This window comes from Electrona antarctica (genome assembly GCF_951216825.1).
Source record: "Electrona antarctica genome assembly, chromosome: 20".
Taxonomy (NCBI): domain Eukaryota; kingdom Metazoa; phylum Chordata; class Actinopteri; order Myctophiformes; family Myctophidae; genus Electrona; species Electrona antarctica.
The window spans coordinates 34,100,208-34,107,187 of record NC_136801.1 but is presented as its reverse complement, the minus strand read 5'-3'; the positions used below and the strand labels follow the sequence as shown (position 1 = coordinate 34,107,187).

The 6,980-nt window shown below is 41.7% G+C and overlaps 1 long non-coding RNA gene across 2 annotated transcripts; it reads left to right on the top strand.

Annotated features, from left to right (window-relative positions):
* The first annotated feature begins 525 nt into the window (after positions 1-525).
* Positions 526-4,023, top strand: LOC306912985. Of its 2 annotated transcripts, XR_013788462.1 has the most exons (5): positions 526-721; positions 901-1,089; positions 2,914-3,102; positions 3,275-3,466; positions 3,631-4,023. It is a non-coding gene; the product is annotated as an uncharacterized lncRNA (long non-coding RNA). The 2 variants fall into 2 exon arrangements; XR_013788461.1 differs by lacking the exon at positions 901-1,089.
* The last annotated feature ends 2,957 nt before the right edge of the window (positions 4,024-6,980 follow it).

The following is a 6,980-nucleotide window of genomic DNA, read 5'->3' as shown; positions in this document are numbered from 1 at the left end:
GTTCGAATCCCCGGACCGGCACGTTAAAATTACCCTTGAGCTAGGCATATTCTATGAGCAGGGTCTGGCTGTAAACAAGCATCTCGAGCTTAGTCCATTCACCCTGGGTAAACAAAGAACTTTGCTTACTTTGCTTTGTGTACTGTGCACAGTGTACACATGTACATTAGTCAAGGTGCTAGGACATGGATTTAGGTGCAAAGAGTCAGTGCGTGTCAGCCACATAGAAGACTGACATTGGTATAACCCGCGAGTGGTGTGTGAGGTAGAGCAAAAAAATAAAATGTCAAGGTCTTGTCCCTGGTAAAGTCCACGGGTGGTTCAAGGGACAGCTAAAGTCTTTTAAAAACCCATATTTCACCCAGTGTCAATTGTCTAATGTAATCCTGGGCGCTACACTCCCCCTGCCCACCTGGGGAGACCAATGGACTGACCTCATGCTTCCTTCAATGCATGAGGAGTCTATCGCTCTCATGCTAGATGTATTTTTGGCCTCAATACCCTGCGCCATATACTTGTCATCCTCCTACAGTGGCTTCTGGGAGCTGTGCACCACCACAAATTCCTGTTGATGGAGAAATATCACCGTCAAAATCCCAGTATAACAACGGTGAGACGGTTCAATATAGCTGCCCTCAGTCCTACCGCCCTGAAGGAGGAGTTTACAGGACCTGCGAGAATGGTCAATGGATTCCTCCTGGAGAGAAAAGATGCGTACAATGTAAGCTTTTCTTTCTCTTAAAAAAAAATATATAATAATAATAATGTCTAAGAGGAGCAGACCATGACACAGATCATGACAATTACAGGAAAGGCAGTCTATTGTTCTCATGCTAGATGTATTTTTGGCCTCAGTACCCTGCGGCCATGCATGTATACTTAGTTGTCGTCCTCCTACAGTGGCTTCTGGGAGCTGTGCACAACCACAAATTCCTGTTGATGGAGAAATATCACCGTCGCAATCCCAGTATAACAACGGTGAGAGGATTGAATATACCTGCTCCCAGTCCTACTATCCTGAAGGAGGAGTTTACAGCACCTGCGAGAATGGTCAATGGATTCCTCGTGAAGAGAAAAGATGCGTACAATGTAAGCTTTCCTTGATCTTAAAAAAAATAAATAAAACTAGAAACAAATCGCTACAAGCAGCGATAAGGCAGGACCAAGCAGGAAGCATATAAGAATAGCAATAAGAATAATATGCACAAGAAACATGGAAGACTAAACTTGAGAAAAAGACCATGGAATTGTGACAGGGTGGTTTTTTTATAGTGGGGGGGGCAGGTAAGGGTCCTTGAAGACTCATACACAGAGTTGGCGGTGCCCAGATTTGAACGCATGACCTTGTGTTGCAAAGGCAAGAGCTCTACCTACCGAGCTAACAAGCAAAATAATTCAGTGTTTTTGTAGCAAGTTGCGCAAGGATAACTAATGATAAGGTGGGTATAAAGATTTATGAATTGACTGCGTATAAACCAGAAAATATACCAGATTCGGATGAGGAGCTCAATGAGTCTGAAACAGGGATTAAAGGTTAACTGAAAAATTATTAAACTTCAGAGAAAATAAACAGCTTTGAACATTCATGAAAAACAAACAAATGGGGCCCACTTTAAGTTGTTGACTTGAAAAGTCCCCGTTCAGTTCCTATTCAGTTCAGGGAAAGCAGTCTCTTTCTCCAATTTGGAGAACCAGATTACCACATTTGTGGGTGAAGGGGGGTTCAGAGTTCCGGGTCGGCTCGCCAGGTCTGGGTACCATCCGGTACCAGAACCATCCATGCAAGGGAATCCTTTCAGGACACAAAAACCTGAACTGAAAGGCCAGGTGTCCAAATCAGTCTTTGTTTCAAAATCACTGTTGTACAACATCAAATAATCTATCAATTCATGAGTAAAGAACCTGATTTGATCAGGATCAAGTTCTTTATACATGTTTCCCACTAAACAAATCAGTTTCTAGCATTGTTACGGCCCTTTAAACTTGGCTCAACCAAGGGCTAACATAAAAGGACACAAAGTCAGATCAAAAGTTTACAAAGATATTCCACATTTATTTAAAATCCTGCATTGCAAAACAGGGACTGATGGACACCCAAAAGAATACTTACGACCAGCCCATCTGAAACTTAACTAATAGCAGCAACAAAAAGGGAACACAACTGTTCAGTTTGGGTGTTTGGGAGACAATGAGCTGCTGGCCACAGGTCCTCTTATATAGCCTGCAACTAATCAAGAACAGCTGACACAGGGTGTGGCAGTCAGAACTCTCAGGTGATTGACAGGTGAGGCACTTTAGACCAGCAGAGGTCAGCAAAGCCACAGGCACTACAACAGAACAAAGTAAAGACAAATTTCACAAAACGGCAATTTTCATTGGCTCATAAAACCTTCATTTTTTCACAAAAAAACGTACTATACTTTCCCATGTCCGTATAGGTCTAAAGTTCACGTGTAGAAGTTTTCGTGCATTTTGATCAAAGATCCTGGGAGATGCATTTTAATTGATTTTCATATAATTCAAAATGGCGGGTGATCTTGTTCGGCATGAAGAGACGCATAATGTGTGTCGAGGTTTCATTGCTGACGGTCAAACGGTTCATGAGCTATGCGTGGTCAAAGTTTGCATTTACAATATAGCGCCACCCTTTGGCCAATGGTTGTGGGCTTCGCATCCTCACTGTTTGGCATGGCCCTCTACCATATCTCCAAATTTCCGACTGCACGGTTCAGCCAGAACTGCTATTTTTGGCGGAAGAAAAAAAATACAAAAACAATAAAGGACTGCTTGGTCCTTTAATAAAAAATGCTGAAGAGGAGCAGACCATGATAATTACAGGAGAGGCAGTCTATTATTCTCATGCTAGATGTATTTTTGCTTCTGCTTCCATGTATACTTGTCGTCCTCATACAGTGGATTCTGGGAGCTGTGCACGACCACAAAGTATTGTTGGTGGAGAAATGTCACCGTCAAAATCCCAGTATAACAACGGTGAGAGGGTTGAATATACCTGCCCCCAGTCCTACTATCCTGAAGGAGGAATTTACAGGACCTGCGATAATGGTCAATGGATTCCTCGTGAAGAGAAAAGATGCATAGAATGTAAGCCTTTCTTTCTCTTAAAAATATACATATAATAATAATAATAATGTTGAAGAGGAGCAGACCATGACACAGATAATGACAATTACAGGAAAGGCAGTCTATTGTTCTCATGCTAGATGTATTTTTTGGCCTCAATACCCTGCGCCATATACTTGTCGTCCTCATACAGTGGATTCTGGGAGCTGTGCACAACCACAAATTCCTGTTGATGGAGTAATATCAGTGTTGAAATCCAAGTATGACAACGGTGAGACGGTTCAATATACCTGCCCTCTGTACTTTGTCATTGATCCTCCTTCAATGACTTCAAGAACCTGCAAGAATGGTCAATGGGTTGGAGCACCCCAGATAAGATGCTTAAGTAAGCTATTCTTTCTCTCCCTCTGTTGAAATATGTTATTAAATGCTCGAAAGTCGAAACGTCCCTCCCGACAACCGGGTGACTTTCCCTACCCCTGTGACACATTATCATTTATAAGCAGCACATGCATTCATGTCATATTTATTTTCCTTTGTCCATTACAGAACCCTGCACTGTGACTTCTGAAGATTTGACACGCCACCATATTAAATTCAGGTCCGAGATAAGCGAGTTTCCGAAACACAATACAGTAATTGAATTTGTGTGTTTAAGGCGAACCCAGGTCAGTGACAGACGTGAACTCAGTCAGACGTGTATTGATGGTAAGATAAGGCTGCCTTCGTGCAACACACGCCATTAGCCAATTAGAAATCAAGATGACAAATCAACTGAATAAATGACAAAAAACTACAGTATATGTTGCAATAGTATATGAACTGATTTCAATAAAACACAATTTATTGTCTGTTATTCTGTTTCTCAAACTTTTGGTTTGTATAAACATTTTCAAAATGATTCCACATTTTTCAAAATAGTAGATCTACATTCTTATGTGATGTGACGCGTTGTAAGCTTGTAGAAAAGCCAACACTATAAAATAAGCCCCCCGATTTTTAATAGTATTGGAAACGGTCAAACTATCAATATTTGCAGTCTGGGATATTTCATAAAAGCAAATGTTAAAGCCTCAATCTGATTTCTTTACCTGGTTGTCAGTATGCAGAACAGATCAATAATAGATCAATAATATGAAAACATCATCATTTGACATAGGCCTAATTGTCGTGAGTCAGTTGTGAGATTTTATTTGCTTTAATCCATGCAGGTAATTAATAATAACTGTGCCCAAATGCAGTTTTCTATGCATTTCAGTGTGTTTCGGCACTCATTAGTCCGACCCCAAACCCGTGGTTGACCCACATTTTACCCACATTTCTTTTGGCCGGCCAAATTGTATCCCTTATTTTAAACTCGGAGTTGGCCGAGCAGATTAAAGTGTCTTGTGAATGAGGGTTTTTACTTCCCTTATCCAATAGGGTCCATTTGGTTCCTGGTTGCTCCAAGCCGACTGTCCAAGTCCTTCCTTCCTCCTCTGTCCTTGCTGGAGGTGACATCTGTCTGTGCGTCTAGGGCAAAACTGCCTCACTCACACTCACCAACATTTCACTGCTGGAAGAAACTGCAGTAACTCGATGTTAATTGCGACTGAAGGAATCGTGCATTTCCCGTCAGTGTGTCACACCCCAGGTGAGAGAGCATGCGACATCCTGTGACATCATCAGGGATGGAGCACCCAGTCCTTCCTCTTCGATGTCTCCCTTTTGACTGATACCTGTCCATTTAAACTCTAGACGGGCCTGCCCCAAAGTTATCAGTGCAACCGCGCCCGGCAGTCGGCGAAAACTAGAGTTCTTAACATGCCCGGAAATGAAGATCTTACCCCCCATGTGCCAAAGCGCCAGTGCTCGCCCAGCAGTCTGCTGTCACCCATTCAGATATGTTGATCTGACCCCCCATTCAAAAGCACCAGCGCTCGCCCAGCAGTCTGCTGTCACCCAGGCGGATGCATGCGCGCCCTCGGGCGTCTTACTAGTAATAGTATTTGTAGTAGATAAAAGTAGCACAATTTGAAATATGCACCCTATGGCTAGAGAATGAGAGAAATAATGAAGTCTGTGTGTTTGACTAGGGTTTGACTGATTGCAGAATTCCTATAAAGACCGTAATGCTTTGGTGCACTTCCCCTCCTTGTGGAGAGACGGTGCAATGTTTGTGATTTTGACATTGTTTAATATAATTAGAGAGGACTTTTCTGTTTGGATGAATGGGCTGTCTATGGGAAGTGTCACCTAGGTAACACCTTGCTGGCAAGATGGCTGCGGTCTGAATATGGAGAATAGGTTCAACAAATGGGACAGTCAACAGATGGAAACAAAACACCACCACAGGGGTGTGACAGATGAGATAATCTCACAGGAAATTGCTGTACTTTTATAAAGGGTGTTATTAAAAGGTTTACATCTAAGAATTTCTAGGACAGTTAAAGGTGGCCTTTTAAGGAGAGCCTTCCAGCCCTGCACCAATAGCAGCCTGAAAATTAATTCGTTAGCTCATGCCCTGCACCTGTTCAATGTTGTATAATTGGAGTCATCGAAGCTGACCTGAGCCTGAGGGCTGATTTCACCCCGCTGCCCACACGATAGGAAAGTGCGCCATCTTGTGACAAAGCAAGGTACAGTACTGAACATGTTACCGTTTCAACAGTGAATGCAATGGATTGTTTTCCACCTATCCATTGTTTCAGCTATCCATTGTTTTTGTTTATTTTAATAATTTGCACATTCATTTTTGCCATCCCAGTTTGAATAAATATTTGTATTATTAGGGATGAAGAATACACTACATTTGTATCTACCCCTTTTACTTTTTCCCCTTTATCGCTGTGCATAAAAAAACCCCTAAAAAACAAGAAAGCAAAAAGAACACAATATAATCAGCCTTATCTGTGTTATCTCACAAATATGCACAGTATGGATTTTAATAAACACCTTTGAATATACAATTATAGCAATTCATTAAGGATAATTAATTAATTAAAAAAAGAAAGAAACGAAGGAGTGGGATTCAGAAAGGAAGTATTTACTAAAAGCGTTTCATTTGTGGAAACATTTTAAAGGCCTTCCCTAGAATATCAGTGACAAGGCAAAAAATAACCACTTCAGAATTTATTAAGTCTGGGACAGAGAACAATTCACTCGGGTTACAAGGAGAAGCTCAAAAATGTCATTTTAAAATACATTTTCGTGAATGGAAATGACAAACGGATGACAGCTTGCGTTGTCAGCTTCCAGGAGGTGTAGTTAGACTCTTATGTAGCATTCAGAGCTTGTGGACTACAGTAGTTCTGTCAGGACAATACTCATGAATGGATGGAATATATTTTTTTTATTGAATATAAAATGAGCAATATATTTATCACGGTTTGATCCAGATGAATTGGATCTGCTTTTGTGTACTCTGATAAAGCGCATCGGTCCCGACCACAGGGACTCCGAATCCCTCGTAAGTAAAACAGCAGATCCAAAACAACAGGTGGTGGCGGGACAGCAGCTGTGTTTGAGCAAGACAGCAGTGGTGAAGAGCAGCAGCAGCATGACAGCAGCAAAGCAACCAGGAAATGAGCAGTGCAGACTTCCAGATTAACCCCTTTTGGTGTTTTAAACATTGTTATAATTTAGCTATTGAAAAATAGCAGATATACAAGCTCATAGCGCGCCACCGAGTGGCGCGCTACGAGCTTGTAGGTCTGCTATTTTTGAAAAAAAAACGTAAAAATGCAGCACAAATCTTTGAATATATATTCTTTCAGAGTGAACGTTTTTTTTATTTCGATGTCAGGCCTAAATGGGTTAAATAGAGCGGTCTGAGAATCAAAGGAGTGTGTGATTGGATGAGTGGATGTGGACGTGGAGTCGAGGCGGCCCAATGCACGGCCGCCAGCAACTGCACTGAG